The sequence below is a fragment of the Siphateles boraxobius genome, unplaced genomic scaffold (assembly GCF_051911475.1).
Source record: "Siphateles boraxobius isolate OS27281-9 unplaced genomic scaffold, OSU_SipBor_1 20, whole genome shotgun sequence".
Lineage (NCBI taxonomy): Eukaryota > Metazoa > Chordata > Actinopteri > Cypriniformes > Leuciscidae > Siphateles > Siphateles boraxobius.
Window position 1 is genome coordinate 14,682,254 of NW_027508811.1, and position 18,842 is coordinate 14,701,095.

Sequence of the window (18,842 nt, forward strand, 5' to 3'; positions counted from 1 at the left end):
AATGTAAGTGCTTAGATGAACCACTGAGTTGTTAAAGTTGTTCTTTTTCTTCGTAGGGAATCAAGTAAGCCAGGACTAGGGATGTGAAGCTGGAAGAATATACCAATTTCGGTGGATCTGATTCCTATTCCTTAACGGTTTCATAAACAATTATTTTAGTCCTTTAAAGGAATAAATATTTAAATATTTAAACTAAACTCTGCTGTATTCATTAAATAACAATACTAAACAAACAAAACTGGTAACTTAATTCATTCATATTTAAAACATTGGTAACTCTTTATTTTGATAGAGCCATTTTGTTGACTATATGTAACTTTACTGAGAGTTAGATGACATGCAGTAGACTGTTTTAATATCTGCTATATCTTTATTGTGATGGTCCTCAAACAGACATTCTACGGACATTCTACATTCTAAGTAACTTTGTAACTACATGTCAGCTTATTCTAACCCTAACCCTACCAGTCAACTAATACTCTACTAACACTGAGAGTTAGTAGACATGTAGGTGCAATGTTACTTAGTCAACAGAATGTGTTAAAGGGACCATCAAAATAAAGTGAAACCAAAAATACTACTGATAAAACATGTGTATCTTCATGCACATTCTCATTTAAACATCCAGTTAGTAACTAAATTTAAGACTCACAAGTCTTAACTACTACATAGTAAATCACAGGATGTACAGGATGGTGAACATGATTTCACCAAGTACAACAGGTTCCTGGATCAACATTTTTGTTCATCCTGGAACAACATTCCAATCAACCAGACAGATTTGAGGGACAAGCTTACACTTTATGTCAGATTTAGGACCTTTCCACACGGAGACGCATTTAGCTGTATACGGACAAATTTTTTATCGGATCGGCGTTTTGTCCAGACGGATCCGGCGTTTTGGGAGACTGAAACCGCTATTTTTTGAAACCGGGTCCCAGGGTGGATAAATCTGAAAACGACACCCTTGCGTCTTCGTGTGTCCGGCCAATCCGTATATTTTGTGAAACGATGATGTCATCACCCCACGTGTCGACTAGTCAGACGCGCTAAATCAGTAGGCTAACAGCAACAACAACTGCACTACTTGCTTGAGTTCATGCTTCAGAAGCTACTGAGCCTCTTTTATTTCTTTATTTATTGTTTAGACCTATTTTAATGTATTTTTATTTTATTTCTTTATTTTACTTATTTATTTGTTTATATTTCTTTCTTATGCTATGATGCTTGTATTTTGTCTGATTAAGACATTTCGTATTTTGTAGGGATGGGCATTACAAGCAAAAATAATATTCGACGATCGCTGGGAATTATTTGATTATTATTCAAAAAACGCACCTCTGCCCCCTCATGCTCACCGGTAACACGATGTTCGCTCCGACATTAAATTTCTCTGTACTGTAGGCCTACATGTTGTAGCCATTAAAGAAAAATTAGTTTCATATTTATGTTTAAATAATATGTTATTTTTGCCATTTCATATGTTGATCATATGAAAAGTGAATAGCCTGAGTAGCCTAATCATAAGATGCGCAATATCGAGGAGATGAGTACTGATGAAGCGGTCCAGCAGAGAAAGGTTTTGGGACACATTGGTTCCACAGTCAGCTAGTTAATCTGTGAGAGCAGTCTTGCAAAACAAACCATCACCATCACAAAGGATCTGCCACCTGGATCTGATTTCCCTCAACAACCGTGTGCACCATCACCGAAAACACACACACACACACACGTTTTGTGGTCTCTGTAGATCAACGAAAACTTGATCAACTTTTAAAAGAAGTCTTCACCAAGCAGAATAGCCCCCATATTATATTAAAATGCATCAGTTTTCGTCAAACAGGAATAAACAAATCTGCGGAGGAGAGCCAAAATGGTGTTGCTAATGCTTCCCCTTTGGAAAGGCTGCGCTTGGCCCCGTGGGCAGAGGAATGATTGGCAGGCAGAGGAAAGTAGGAGCGAGACCCGGAGGGGAATGAGCGCGGCAGGGATTTGGCTCCACCAGCCCTCCCTCCATGTTTTGAAATCTAAGAATAAACAGCGATAAGGCTCCAAACTCTTCCCGCCGTTTAATCTTGCCCCCCTTAAACCCCCCCAACCCCCCCCCCCCCCCCCCCCCCCCCCCCGTTCTCTCCACCCTGTCTCGCTGGGCAGCCTACCTCAAATGGACTGGGAGGGAAAGAGTGGGCATGCATGGCTGCTCTCACCTGCGCAGGCTGGCTGTGCGGGCAGGATGATCCCCCTGACTGCTGCGCTAATCGCCTTTAACAGGAAGCTCCAGTGTCTCTCCTTATGATTCTTCCCCATCTGTCTTTCTCTTCAGTGATGAAGGCATCCGTCGAGATTTCTTCCCCTTCTACTGTATCCCATTATGTTGTCTTTCATGCTGCTTTCTTAGTTTGTCTTTCAAAGCAACTGTGGATGTCCTCTTTTAGCCACTGAAAATTGTAGACCAGTGATTCTCTAATTTTTCAGATAAAGTGTCACCTTTGATCAAATCAGACCTTCCAAGTCCCACCCAAACACAACAATATTTCACCAATTTCTGAAAATCTGTGAACATAATTCCATCAGAGCAGCATCTAAAAAACACACACAAACAACAAGAGTAAGATTAATACTGTTTTACGAACACACATTTTATACTGATTTTGCTGTCCAGTGCACATATAGTATATAATGGAATTTGGGTCAATGTAGGCAACTCTAATTTTTTCGTGTAAAGCAATTGGTGATACTTTATCTGAAAAAAGGTGATACTTTATCTGAAAAATTAGAGAATCACTGGTCTACAATTTTCAGTGGCTAAAAGAGGACATCCACAGTTGCTTTGAAAGTTAGGGCTATATATATATATACTGTATATATAGCCCTAACTTTATAGCAAAGAGTGCGTGTGAGATTGAGGGTTACACAAAGACTGGTACAATCCAAATAAAGATTCATGTAGTGGCCGTGTATACTCTTAGTCTTTTATTGAGAGTATTTATCTATATTTTACTGCACACTGCAGATTACGACCCCTGTGAACTCTGTCCTGATGACCAGAAAGCTGCAGCAACATTATCGCTATTATTCACTTACATATGTCACACAAAAAGACAAATTATGAATGAAAAATGTGGCAGGGCGAGCAAGAGAAAGCTGATGAATAGAAAGTCAGAAACGGAGTGAGAGAGAGAGAGAGAGAGAGAGAGAGAGAGAGAGAGAGAGATAGAGAGAGAGAGAGAGAGCAGTCGGGGTGGCTCGGTGTCAGCTGACATATATAATTACAGAAATGGTTCTCTCTCCCTAAACCATTATTTATTTTAGCAGTTCTGACCCACTGCTGTGGCTCTACCACCCCCACTCCTGCCAAAAAGTGGCTTTTTTAACTGAAAGCTTTCCAAACAAGCCTCACTAGTACTTGGCTTCACTCCAAGAAACTGTGTATTTTGGTGAATCTGGCCTGTTTTACTATGAGTCCTGTGCTGGATCGGAACTACTCAAGTAGTGTGTGTGTGTGTGTGTGTGTGTGTGTGTGTGTGTGTGTGTGTGTGTGTGTGTGTGTGTGTGTGTGTGTGTGTGTGTGTGTGTGTGTGTGTGTGTGTGTGTGTGTGTGTGTGTGTGTGTGCATGCATGCCTGCATGTGTTTGACTGTACACCAATGGTGTGAAAGCGAAAAGTTTTAACCTCACTAAAAGGTGCGATTAAAAAAAAGACAAACAGAAGGACAGAAATTGAAACAACCATATTTTACAGTGTGATTGCAGATTACAATCCCCTCTGTTTAAGCAAACTGGTCCAGTCCAAAGATTTTTTTATATTGTAGATAGGTTGAAAAAAAACCAGATAAGGTCTCAGAATGAGAGGTTAAAATAACTAACTAAAGGTGTGAATTTGCTAAAGAGGCAAGTACAGGAAAATGTCACTCATCGCATGATTAAAGTTCAGCCCTAGTGGCTGCTTTCCTCTGTTCTGAAAAGAGTCAATTTGAATTTGACAGTATCTGTGCTTTTCTTGGTGATTAGAAGCAGTGTTAGGACAGCTACTTTAAAACTAGCTTGTCAAGATATAGCAACACATGATTTAAAAGAGTTAAACCTCAGTCAACTCTGAATTAGGTAGTTATCTACATCACAGGCTACTCACAAAAATCAGCTGACTACTTAAGGGGACAATGAATATGTTTACATGCACACTTATTACGAGATGGATTAAACAACATATCTTAATTCTTTCAAAATTAGCAATAATGTAAGTTTTAGATAAAGTATTTAGAGGTGAGTATATTCATAGTAGAAAATTCCATGTCTCTTTAAGATTTTATTTATTTTGATTATTTGTTTTGATGCCATGGAAAGCACAATTTAAGAATTCCCTGATATATGAACCAAAAATGGACCCAAAATTCCTATATAAAAACACATTTGAAAGAATATACTGTTATATTCACTTACACACATTTATTGACACTCTGTGAAGCTAATAAACATACTAATCGCTAAAATTCTAATACATCTACCCCATTCTATTCCACCCCAGCAATAACAAAACCTGCATTAATGTTCCTCTGATTTCTGAATTTTTATCTAAGAGAGTTAGCCTGCTGCGGGACTTTTGTTAGTGCTTGCAGATTGATGAACATAGAACTGTTTGATATTACTGTATAGTGAAGCACTTCACTTTTTCACATTACACTCTTTATTCTCTCCAAAGGTGATGAGTTAATTGTGACCTTTGGCCCCTGTTAAATCTGACAGGTTGGGTTACCACAAAGGCATGTGAGACTGCTAAAACACACCCTGGTGGACAAATTCCTACACTACAGGCTCAGGATCAGAGATGAACAGAACAGTGAGCCAACAAACTGACTGTAAACAAAAGACATACAATAGAGTCATAGTATACTGAGAAAGATATTTACATGTGTGTGTATTCCAGTGCAGTTTGTGGTTTATTGGTTTCAAAAGATGGTAGCAGTATTGTTACGCTTTGAAGAAGAGTGTGTGTGTGTGTGTGTGTGTGTGTGTGTGTGTGTGTGTGTGTGTGTGTGTGTGTGTGTGTGTGTGTGTGTGTGTGTGTGTGTGTGTGTGTGTGATAAATGAGCCAAAACAATAAAAGGTGGCCCCTAGAAGATGCACTCTGTCAAAGAAAATAAATAACTTCAAGCCTCATCACCTTCTTAGGGAAAAAAAAAAGTTTCACCACATTAATATGCAAATATATCAGCGAGTTTACGTTTGTTTACAAAGCTGCTGCTTTTGTGTCGAGCAATTAAAAGCGCAAACATTTCTTTCTTCTCGCTCTCGTCCCATGAATACGCATATCTGTAGAGATGATATGTAAAAGCTGGCAAATGCATGCAGATTATTAATGCAAATGCAATGCAACTTATTCATTTGTTGACATGAAAGGAGTGAATGCCGTATACAGCATTATCCTGCGGGCTGTGAGTTGCGCCCTGGCCGGGCCACATACTGTACTAGCAACCATGGTTTTCTCTCCCCTTCACCCTAACTGCAGAATCAAGCCGATCGGATCCTATTGGATCCAGGCCCGGACACAGGGGACAGGCATTGTCACAATACATGAGAAGAGTCGCTTGCATCAACACACCCCCTCTGCCTCCATCTGAGATATTTATAATTCTAATGAGGATAATGATGACCAGGGCACAGCAGCCTGCACAAGCAGCCCCCTCCGCAGGCTTATCGGAATAACCTCCTGCTCCCTGGATCTTCCGTCCGAATACACACATACATTTGGACATAACCATGCAAATAAGTCTCGGATGCGCCCTGCGGAGAGGCAGCGGTCGATCCCCCACGGACAGAACGCTGTCCTTCTTCATGACCTGTGTCACCAGGAATCAGCAGTCGCTCCTCAGCCCCCCCCCTGACCCACGCATTAGCATCCGTGTGCTGTGCATTGTTTGCTCGCTTTTTAATGCAGTGCTTTATATGCTGAATATGCAGTAAAAGGCCTCAGCAGAAAAGACGGAGGGAATGTCCTATGGGTAGGAAATGCTAATTGCTGTAATAGTATAACTCATTTGGCCCTTTTTAAAGGAATAGTACACCCAAAAATATAAAATTCTGTCATTTGTTAAACACTCATGTCTTTTGAAATCCAAAGAAGTTATTTATGTCCGATTGTTCAAGCCTCTTGTTTCCATCCAATGACAGTCAATGATGATGAAGGCTTCAAGCTAGATTTTTAATAAGCAACGGCTTAAATTTCACTCGGTTTCTACCGAGTCTAAATTTCTAAAACTACCAAATGGCTTCAGAAAACGTCTCGGGTTATGACTATAAACCTTGTTCCCTGAGAAGGGAACGAGACACTGCGTCGAGAATCGACACTTTGGGGACGCTCCCTTAGCGTGCGCCTCTGAAGTAAGAATGAAACTAATCCAATCCTGATTGGTGTTGCGTCGTGATGTAACATGTGACGGCATAACCGGATGCATAAAAGTGACGCTGACACACACACACACATCAGCTCCGCGATGAAGCAAGACGCTCTAAGGCCTCGAGGGGCGTGGCAGGACGACGCAGTGTCTCGTTCCCTTCTCAGGGAACAAGGGTTATAGTCATAACCCGAGACGTTCCCTTTCGAGGGAACTCAACTCTGCGTCGAGAATCGACACTTTGGGGAACGAATGCCCACTAAGCCACGCACTGAAAACAGCCCTGCCCCGGAGTGAAACTGATTCAGGCACTCAGCTAGGACGAGAGCACGTGTGCGCCAAGCGTACTAGGGAGGTGCAGACTATAGAACCTAACAAAAGTGTGTGGGGTAGCCCAACCGGCTGCCTCACAGATCTCCTTGATGGGAACTCCCGAAAGGAGGGCCCTAGAGGACGCTATGCCTCTAGTAGAATGAGCCCTAACGGCCAAAGGTGAAGGGAAATTCCGCACCTTGTAGGCCTACTTATGGTTTGTATAGCCGGGAGCCCCTAATAGGTGATCCAAAACACACTACAGTAGGTCCGACCTCCTCCAGGAATAGGACCTCTCAAGGTAATACTCGGAACTCTGACTGGCAGAGCAAGGAACCTCTCCTTTTCTGCCGACACATGAGGTGGAGGATGAAATACTTGCAGGACCATGGACCTAGCCATGATAAATTGCACTTAAGGCACATAGCTGGGTCTCGGATGCAGGATGGCCTTAACTCCGCCGGGGGCACACCCCAAGCAAACTGGCGTTAATGCCAGGGCTTGGAGATCTCCCAGTCTCTTTAAAGAAATAGCTAAGAGAAAGGCTATCTTGAACGTGAGGTCCTAGGCGAAGCCGACTGGAGGTATTCGAAGGGAGCCAGGGATAGCCCTTCGAGAACCACCGCCAGGTCCCAGGAAGGAACCCTGCACCTGACTGTCGGTCTCATCCTCCAATACCATGGAGAAATAGTATGACCAGTTGGTGCCTCCCTAAAGGCCCAACATTTAGTGGTGCATGGAACGCCGCAAAGGCAGCCACATACACCCTACGTGTGGAAGGGGAGAGATTCGCAGAGAAACAATCTTGAAGAAACTCCAGAACTGAAGCCATTGGGCAGTTAACTGGGTCTAACTCAAGTTCTCTACACCAAGTAGAAAAATATTTCACTTGAGGCCATATAATCTCCTAGTAGACGGAGCCCTAGAGATAAGTATGGTTTCGACCACCCCAGATGATAGACCAGCATCTAGGTACTGAGCCCCCTCAGAGGCCAGACCCACAATTTCCACAGCTCTGGATGAGGATGGAATATAGTGCCCTCCGCCTGAGACAACAGACCCCTCCTCAGAGGAATCTGCCATGGCGGAGCTATCAGGGGTGAAATTAAGTCTGAAAACCATACTCGGGCTGGCCAAAACAGGGCTATCAGAAGAAGACTGATGCCCTCCTGACGGACCCTCTCCAGGACCCCCGGGAGCAGAGCGATCGGGGGGAAAAGCGTACAGGCGAAGCCTCGGCCAGGCCTGTACCATGGCATCCAACCCCAGCGGGGCTGGATGAGTGAGGGAGAACCAAAGTGGACAGTGGGATGGACGTCCCTCGAGACGCAAACAGATCCACTTCCACTGGTCCAAACCTCTGCCATATGAACTCCACCACCTCTGGATGGAGTCTCCATTCCCCGGGCCTCAGCCCCTGCCTCGACAGGATGTCCGCTCCCTGATTCAGATCCCCCGGGATATATATTGCTCTTATAGATAATATTTTCCCTTGGGGCCATAAAATGATCTGATGCGCCAATCTGGATAGAGGGCGCGATCTGAGTGTCCTTTGTTGGTTTAGATAAGCTAACACTGAGACGTGGTAACCTTTGATGTCTGTGAGGAAGCTCCTCAGAGCCCTGAACACAGCCAACATCTCGAAGGCATCTGCGCGTAACCTTTATTATATGGAACGGATTCCCCTTGGGGAAAAAACCCTTGGCTTTGAGCCACCACTGAAGGGGCCTCATGTGAAACAGGCCCAAAGGAATTATGTTGGATGCCGCTGTTATGAGGCCCAGCAGTCTTTGAAATTGCTTTACAGTGATGGCCTGGCCTAGCTTTATCCCGGACACCATGGCCAGGATGGATTCGATACGAGCGGGAGACATACGTGCCCGCATCGTAACCGAATTCTATACCACGCCCAGAAGAGTAGTCTTCTGAGCTGGGTCCAACGCATTTTTCTTAGTGTTGAGCCTCAACCCCCGGTTCTGAATGTGGCCAAGGACGACATCTCGATGCCGAACTGCCATTTCTCGAGACTGGGCCAATATGAGCCAGTCGCCGATGTAATTCAGTATACGGATGCCCTGAAGCCTCAGTGGAGCCAGAGCCGCATCCATACACTTTGTGAACGTGCGAGGAGAGAGTGCTAGGCCGAACGGAAGAACCCGATATTGGTATGCTTCGCCCCCGAAAGCAACCTCAGGAACCTCCTGTGACATGGAAGGATGGAGACATGAAATAAGAGTCTTTTAGATCCATCGTGACAAACCAGTCCTCGGATCTGATATGGCTCACGATAATGGGAATAGTAAGCATTTTGAACCTGAATCTCCTCAAAGAACGATTCAAAAGCCCTAGATCTAAAATTGGCATCAGTCCGCCATCCTTCTTTGGAACTATAAAGTACCGGCTGTAACACATTCTATGGCCCCTTAATTCCAGTAGAGTCTGTACCTCTTGTTCCATAACCCGAGCCTGGTCTGGAATCACTGCAGTCGGTACCACCCCAGCAAACTAGGGAGGTCGGGCACCGAACTGCAATCTGTACCCATAGAGATATATTCGGAAGGCGTTGCCATGCTTCTACAAAATCTACTAAGGGAACCAGCCCCTCGAGACTGGCCTCGGGTGTTTTCCGAGCACTATTCTCGACTTCCTGAAGCGGAGGACCGGCAGGATAAAAGTCGATACAGATTTTGTGACAATAGTCGGTGCCCTGTTGCAAGCTTTTGGGGCGAACGCCATGGAGTGCGTTCGCTGGAAATCGATGTGGCCCGAAGCGTCAAAGACGGCGTGACAACATCTTCTACCCTGAGGGCACCTGCTGCTAGAACAACCTCGATTGTTCCACAGCGGGGGGGGGGGGGGGGGGGGGGGACGGCAGCCCTCAGAGGTCCTACAATTAGGACCTCTTCGCCTGAAGGACGGCCCTCAGGTCACCCTTCTGGCTGGAGGACTTCGGTTGAGAGTGCTTCCTCTGTTTGCCAAACTCCCGCAGGAGGGCCTCTAGAGGCAACGCTCTCTTTTTTTTTTTTTTTTTTTGCTTCCTGAAACCTGTCAACGACTGTAGTGACAGCGTTGGAAAACAGGCCAGAAGGAGATAGCGGAGCGGCCAACAGGAAATATTTGCCTCACTTAGATCTTTAAGAAGATCGGCCTGGTACGCCTGCAAAATCGTCCTAGAGTGCAGGCACGCACCAGCCTGACCTTTTCTTTTCTAAATATTTTACCAAAGGAACCAGGCTCTCGAGCCTGGCTTCGGGTATTAATCGGGATTCGTTCTCGACCCCCTGAAGCGGGTTTCCGGAAGGGCTGGACCGAAAAAGATTCTCGATTGGCGAACGCGAATGCTGCCTGGCCGCAAAAATGTGGGGCGGACAGTGCAGCCTGCGTTCGCTGGAAACTGATGTGTCCCGAAACGTTTTTAACGGCGGAAGAGCAACATCGATTTCCTGCACCATATAAGCCCAGCCAACCAGTGCAGAGGTGTCCCTGCACGGTTTGTTGGGCAGCGCCGGGGCTTAAAGTGAAGATGCCGGATCAGGAGAAAGATAGCACGCTAAAGCTTCCTCCATCTGCGGCAGCTTGCCATAACCCGACTCTCTCGCACCCACCACATTCGAATAAACATATAATGAATGTGGTGAGATACCTAAAGAATGGGGTTTTTCCCAGGATCTACACATATATATTTATATTTTTATAAAGATCTGGGAAAAACAGTAAGCCCCGGCTCTGAGGTTGTGAACGGTGCTGCAGGAATCTCTCGTCTAGTTCATTTTGACGGGGATCATCCTGCTTATTTTGTGGCCAGCTCATATATTTTATATATATAAATATATTTATTTATATATTTATTTAGTCTGGCCACCGCACGCATCACAACCTCCACGAGCTCTACATAAGCAGAAACATAAGCCGGCGAGTGTGACTCATGTTGCTCGTTCCCGATGCTGAGCACATCTACTTCCTTATAAACAGATAGCTCGAGCACTGGGCACTCGTCACGGGCAGAAGAAGCCGCATCGCGGGCTTCTACGTCGTGAACGAGTGTCATAGAATCTGCGGATGATGAGAGAAAAGGTGCCTCAGCAGTCTCGTTCTCATCCGCAAGATCCTTCTGCGATCTCAACGATCTAAGCCGTCGCGCCGCCTCAATGGACGCGGGACCCGAACCGGGGGTATCGTGAGCCTGGCCATCATCAGGAAATAATATAGCCAAGCGGGAGCGCAGCACTCTAATAGGAAGTGCTTCACAGTGTGCACAGGCAGCCCTCTCGAGAGCTGACTGTGCGTGCTGCGCCCCTAAACTATACACACACACACAGCTGATGCGTGTCCCCACCCGTGGCATATATATTATCTTGGGCAGGGGTGCACACACTTAGTGTATTGTTCACTCGCCATAATACAGAGCTTTGCACAGACAAACAACACCAAATAAGACAGACAGTTTCACAGAGAGCGCTTGCTGAAGAGCTAAAGCTGATGTGTGTGTGTGTCAGCGTCACTTTTATGCATCCGGTTATGCCGTCACATGTTACATCACGACGCAACACCAATCAGGATTGGATTAGTTTCATTCTTACTTCAGAGGCGCACGCTAAGGGAGCGTCCCCAAAGTGTCGATTCTCGACGCAGTGTTGAGTTCCCTCGAAAGGGAACTACTACTACTTTTGTGATGCTTTTATGGGGCTTTTTTCCTTTATTCGGAAAATAATGCTGCGCATCCTCACTGCGGCCGTTGCAGACCTCGTTCTCGACTGGACTTCGCCCGAGGGTCTGCCGAGGAGTCGTTTAGATGGATGGTTTCTGCCAGGGCGCCAGCAAATCCCCCGCCACAGACCAGTGCCTTTCTTCCTTGAGGTTCATGACGAACTCACAAAGTCATGGCGCGCGCCATACTCGGCTCGCACGAGCTCGTCCACTTCCACCACGCCCTCCTCTGTTGATGGCGCGGCAGAAAAAGGATATGAGAAGTTGTCGCCGCTCAAGGAAGCTATCACCGCCCATCTGTGCCCACCCACCTCTGATGGCTGGAGATTGAGGGCGGTACACCCCCTAAGCCCTGCCGAAATACCTCAGCCCTCGCTGGACGCGCTTTCACCGCTTCCGGTCAGGCTGCGTCGGCTTTGCACACCATGGCTGTGCTTCAAGTGTTTCAGGCCAAACTTCTTCAAACAATGGACGAGTCTGGCCCAAACCCTGAGACATTCCGTGACCTGCGCAGTGCCACAGACCTAGCGCTGCACGCTACTAAAGCTACCGCCCATGGCCATCGGCAGAGGTATGGCTAACCTCTGGCTAAACCTCACGGACATCAAGGAGGCGGAGAGAACGGCGTTCCTCGACTCTCCTATCTCCAGCACCGGCCTCTTTGGCCCGGCAGTGAAAGGATTTTCCGAGAGATTCACAGAGGCACAGAATTCTTCACAAGCGATGAAGGACTTCCTGCCTAAACGCTCCAGCAATGCCTCAAGCCGTCAGAAGAGCACTCCACTCCCCAGTCGGCGAAACCAGCGCCTCGGATACCTCAGCCCCGCCCTTGCGGCTGATAACCGAAGCCGCTCTAGGTCTGCTAAGTGCAACCTGCCGCTCTAGGTCTGCTAAGTGCAACCGGCCGCCCCGGCGCCAGGGTCCCTGACCCCGCGTTGTGTTGGACTCCGGCCCATAAGCCCTCCTAGCCACGGGGGGGGAAGAGAGAGGGTCTGAGTCTCGCACTAGCCGGACCTCCCTCGAAAAGAGCTTGTCAAAAACTCGCAGCTCCCTGTTCAGCTCAGGTGGCTGGAGTTTTCCATACTGTAGTCATTGGGCCCATTGCGCTGCACCCGCCCCTACAAACAAACGCTGTTTTTACAGCGACCCAAATAAAGCAAAAAAGAGTATGTTTCAAACACACAACACCCAGGTATCCGGTCCCCATTTATTAGGAGATGATCAATTTTTCTCAAGATCAATTTTTCCTAGAGCAAACTGTCACCCAGCCAGAATGTAATCTTTTTGGACACAGTTATCGACTCTGTAACAATGAGAGCGCGCGCTCTGTATACAACAGCTGGTAGCCTCATTCAGGGTAGGTGCGCTCGCGCCCCTCAGGAAGTTCCAGAGGCTCCTCGGTCTCATGGCCGGTGCATCGTCAGTACTCCAACTGGGGTTACTGCATATGCGCCCCCTTCAGCACTGGCTAAAGTGCCGTGTGCCAGTCCATGCATGGCGGTCAGGCCGCATGCACATCATGGTGAACCAGTGCTGTGTGAAAGCTCTGGTCCCTTGGAAAGCCCAGAACTGGTACCAGCCGGGTGTAATTATGGGTGTGGCCTCCAGGAGGAAAGTGATTTTCACAGACGCCTCCAACCAAGGTTGGGGAGTGCTGCACGAGGGCAGGCCGTCCTCTTCGTCTCAAGGAACAACACTCACTGTGCAACGCTCTTTTCGAAGGACAGGGACGCACTGGCCCACCCATGGCCCAGACGCCCGCTGCATGCGTTTCCCCCGGTCTCTATGATCCATCAGGTCGTCAGACGGGTCAGGTAGAGCGGATGCTCAGTCCTCCTAGTGGCCCCCTCTGGAAATCCCAAGCGTGGTTTCCGGAGCTGGCACAGATGAAGTGTGTTTTATGTGTTTGAAACAGTGCCAATGAGGAAGGACCTCCTCACACATGCGAATGGGACGATCTGGCACCCTCGCCCCGACTTATCGGCCCTCCATGAATGGCCCCTGAATGGGTATCCGGGGTCCTCCCAGAAAAGGTCTTAAATACCATCACTGAGGCTAGAGCGCCGTCTATGAGACGCCTCTATGCTCTGAAGGGGTCAGTATTCACTGGCTGGTGCTCAGCCAGACATTTTGAGCCCCACTCATGCAAGGTTTCGGTGGTGCTATCCTTCTTAGAAGAGCTTTTGGATGCGGGTCGCTCTCCATCCATGCTCAAAGTATACGTGGCAGCCATGGCAGCTCACCGTGCTCCTGTGGCTGGCCAGTCATTTGGGAGAAACGACCTTATCGTTGATTTTTTAAAGGTGCCAGGAGGTTAAACCCTCCCAGGCCTCCTACTGTAACAGCGTGGGATCTTTCCATGGTTCTTGGCGCCCTGAAGGGCCCCCCGTTTGAACCACTACAGACGGTTGATCTCAAGCCTCTTTCGCTGCAGACTGTTCTGCTGCTGGCTTTGGCATCAGTCAAGCAAGTGGGGGATTTGCAGGCGCTCTCCGTGAGACCCTCCTGCCTGGAATTTGGGATAAATTACTCTAGAGTCATTCTCAAGCCAAGGCATGGTTATGTACCTAAGTTGCTCTCAACCCCGTTCAGAGCTCAGGTTATTACTTTATTAGCACTTCCACCCTCAGAGGATGATGGCTAATCTACTTTGTCCCGTTAGGGCTCTAAAAATATAATTAGAACGTTCTGCGCTGTTTAGGCAGTCAGAACAGCTTTTTGTTTGCTTCGGTGGTCGCACCAAAGGGGTTCCGGTCATGAAGCAGAGGCTATCCAGATGGTTAGTGGACACCATCTCGCTGACATACGCCTCTGTGGGCCAGGATTGTCCCATAGGCGCTAATGCCCATTCCACAAGAGGCATGGCCTCTTCATGGGCTTGGTCCAGTGGTGTGCCAATTCAAGACATTTGTCGTCCACGTTTGTCAGATTTTATAATCTGGAGGTACCATGCCTGCAGGCCAGGGTCCTCTCAGTATGATTTAACCTGACAGTGTCTGGTTTTTTATCTGTCTAGCATGTTACTGTCCATAAGCACAAGTAGTTATAGGACTGTTATGAGCCCAGTTTTTATTCATGACACCCGACTCGTGCGGCGTTTTACATTGCGTCCCCACTGCGTATTTGCTACGCAATACGAAGCGACCGTTCTCAAAAGCGAACTTACTCAGTTACTAACGTAACCTCGGTTCCCTGAGAGTAGGGAACGAGTATTGCGTAGCCTGCCGCACTATTGCAATCTGTCAGGTGTGTCGCTTTTTCCCACTGCGTATTTGCTACACAATACTCGTTCCCTACTCTCAGGGAACCAAGGTTACGTAAGTAACCGAGTACGACTTGCTTATTAATGTTTGTGTTTTTCATATAAAAGTCCAATATACATATTATGACATATGTAATTTAGTTTGGGGTTGGTTTTATGTGTTTGAAGTTGTTGATCTAATGCTCTGTACTTGATTAATAAAAAAAACTGAGAATATTGAGAAATACTGAAAAACTGAGAATATTGAGAAATATTATTGCAAATTAATTATTTAAAAAAATCTTCTGTTTTCCACTAAACAGCTTAATATTTTTAAATTGGAGTCCATGATAGAATTTTTTCTTTCAGCAAAATATCTCCTATTGTGCTCCACACAAGAAAGAAAGTCATATAAGTTTAGAACAGCATGAGGGTTAGTAAATGATGACAGAATTTCCATTTTTGAATGAACTATTCCTTTTAGATATCTCTCTCTTTTCTCTCTCTCTCTCTCTCTCTCTCTCTCTCTCTCTCTCTCTCTCTCTCTCTCTCTCTCTCTCTCTCTCTCTCTCTCTCTCTCTCTCTCTCTCTCTCTCTCTCTCGTAAAGATTGGCTGCGGAATAGATTAGTGCTCTGCAACAACTTCAACTCCCAGGCCAGCCAGTGTGTGTGCCCCCACTCAACATTTGTGTTTAATCTTATTTAAATGAAAGGGACTTTGGCAAGAAGGCGGCAGGGAGTGCCAGTCTGCACTCAGGAGCTGGGGAGGAGGATAATGCCCAACTCGGTGGCAGTGAGAACAGGGTTTGGGGGGCTGGAAGGGGGGGGGGGGGGGGGGGGGGAGAGTCCGATCCAGCCCAGCAGGAAGCTCCAGATGTGAGGCCACAGAGCTGACAGTGCTCGTTCCCTCTGGGAAAGAGTGTGGCTAACATAGCTCAGAGAAAATGAAGAACAGAGAAAGAAAGACAAAGAGAGAGAGAGAGGCTGACAGGCTGTTGTAATTTATTCTTGTGAAATGGACAAAGTTTGGAGTAAACATAGGTGCAGAGGAACAGAGAGTCCTCTGAACTGTGAAAGTGTGAATCCTCCAGCCCTCTTCTTTATGTGCAGAGGAAGTGATGATAGTCTCATTGCCCATTTTAGCCCTATGTATGTTTGTTTATTGAAATTTATTTTGATGCCTTTGGAGGGGCATAATTTAAAAAAAAAATAATGGTGATACAACTGTCCTGATATCATTATCACTGAAAAGAATCATTCAAACTCCTTTGGCATATTTAAACATAACTGCTTCACTGCTATTGATATCTGAAAAACGTTAGACAACTGAAAAGTCATGTGATGCTACTTCCAAAAACTTTTTTAGAAACTTCTGATTAGAAACTATTTATGAACTGTATCATATCATGCTCACATAAATGTCAACAGGGTTAGTCCACCCAAAAATGAAAATTCAAACAATAGTTGAGGCCGAAAAAAATATTGGAAGTCAATCGGAACCGAAAACTGTTTGGTTTTGGCACAAAATAAAAAATTGGAATGACGTGAGGGTGAGTAAATGTGTTATGAGGTTGGAAGGGTGAAGAAGAGAATGAACCCAATCGCAGACAGTAGTCACAGCACACGGTTTATTATGAACAAAAAGGGAAAACAAAGCCCACGAGGGGGCAAAACAAGACAGGACTAAGGTGACTACCTAGACAAGATACTGACAAAATACTAGAAGACAAACAACTGATACAAAAAAATTGCTCAACAGGACGATTATTCTTGACAGGTTGCTCACAAACTTGACACGGATTGACAATGAACCGACACTGGACAGCAAACACGAGGGGATTAAATAGAGACAAACTAATGAGGGAGACAGGTGAAAATGGGGAAGTAATAATGACTAAACAAGGATAACAAGGAGGGCGGGGCTAGATGATGAGACAGCACAAGCACATGGCCCAACAAGGCCATATGTTTGCACATAAAACATGGGTCTGTCATGATCCTGCCTCAAGACAAGAACTAGATGGCAGAATCATGACAGAACCCCCACCTTAAGGAGCGGCTTCCAGACGCTCCTCAAGGGGACATCAAACACTGGACATGACAGACTGTGACAAAGACACAAACCAACAATACATGACAAATAACAATAAAGGCATACACGAATAAACAATAGCAGGGTTGGGATGACAAGTCAAAAATAACAGACAAGGAAGGGGGGGTGGAGGGAACACAGAGTTCATGGAGAAATGTTCAGAGTGGATAGGTGGACTGGGGCTCTTTGGTACATGGGATGAGGGCTGAGGACGAGGACTCTGGGCAGGCTTAGACGGAGACACACGAGGAGAGGTCTTGGGGGAAACAGTCCGGGGCTTAGTGGAGACAGGGAAAACAGTCCGAGAACTAGTGGTGACAGGGACAAACGGGGAAACAGTCCGAGGACTAGTGGAAACCCCTTTTCTTATTCTTTTTTTACAGCGTTTGTTGCGGGATTCCGTATGACGCAGCGACACGGTTTTTCGCTGTAGCGGGCTCTGGAACAGCGCTCGCAGTAGCGGGCTCTGGAACAGCGCTCGCAGTAGCGGGCTCTGGAACAGCGCTCGCAGTAGCGGGCTCTGGAACAGCGCTCGCAGTAGCGGGCTCTGGAACAGCGCTCGCAGTAGTGGGCTCTGTAACAGCGCTTGCCGAAGGATGGGAGGCTCCCCTCTTCCTCCTCTTTCTCCTAGGTCGGGAAGCAATGGTCACAGCAGGACTCGTGATGAGCTGGACGGGCTCAGCGGGAGACAAAACAGGAACGGGGAAGACCATCTCTGGTTGGGTAAGCTCAGATAAAGATGATTCCGAAGGGGAATCCCACGAAACCCGTCTCCCTCATTTACCACGGAGGTCAGTGGGTGTGGAAGACGCCTCTGGAGTCGTGGGGGAACCAGCCTGGTCCCCAGGCGTCACAACGCCTATCATACGACCCTCCGGGATGACAGGAAGACAGGCAGAAGGTGAAGACCTCGAGGATGCCACCCCAGACTCCTCCCGGGAGAAGTGGTCATACAGCCGGGAGAAGTTTGACAAGATCCACTCACCCTCGGGTGAGAATGGAAGGGTGACACTCTTCTTGTTGAGGGGGGAAGACAACCAGACTTCTTCAAGGGGGTCCAGACGATGCTTGGCAGAGAAGGGCAAACGGTCTGCTGGGTTCTTCTTTGGTCGGTTCATTCCAGGCCCGGATTGGCTAATCGGGAGCACCGGGAGAATTCCCGGTGGGCCGGTCTGTTTTATTGGCCAGGAGGGCCGGTGTTGTCATGGCACTGGGTTGAATGCTCCAGTCTCAACGCAGCACCACTATTTTTTTATTATAATTTTCTCGCAGCCCCACAAAAAAAAAGTCAGTTGTTAGAGATGTGCGAATAAAGAATAAGAGATGCAAAACATGGATAATAGGCGCAAAGGCGGCGCTGAAAAGGCCAGAATAATAAAACATCTCTAGAAACTCAAGCGGCCAAATAGCCTCAGGGCCGTAGGCTACTCACCATTGTGGTCTCCGAGGTCCGGACCTCAGTCATTTTTCTGAGTGTATAATGAACTTTGTGAAATAATTGCCTAATACTCTAATTTGGTGCTGCAATGATTCGCATATCGCGACGATAACCAACCTCATAATCTGAGCTGCTTCAGTAGCTACTCAACACCGCTCGTCGGCAATGGCAAAATGTTTGAGATGACCGATCAAGGCAAGCGGGATTTATGCTAACAGAAGCGCGAGCCGTGGCCGCGCGCGAGTCCCAACGCGACGCTTCAAGAGATTAGCAAGTGGAACTAAACTAAACAGCTGTTTTACGATAGAAGTTTTAAACGACCGAAATAAATAATCAGTTTGCAAAGACTGTATCAATCAAAGCTCAGCTTCGGGACGGGGAGATTTACAGGTAACCTAAAGATAAAGAGACTGAGAGAAGAAGAATGAGAGAAGGAGATGGAGATGGAGAGGAGACCAGGAAGAGCAATAGCCTTTTGCATACTGTGCCCAGAAGGAGAATAACTTTATTACAATGGATTCCTATTTAACACAGATATACATGTTCTTTGCCAATGACAGTGGAAAAATAATATGCCCCCGAACCCAGATCACTTTTGGGACTTTTGTATTTATGTACGGCTTGCACTGAATAGACAATTATATTTTTGAAAAATACAATG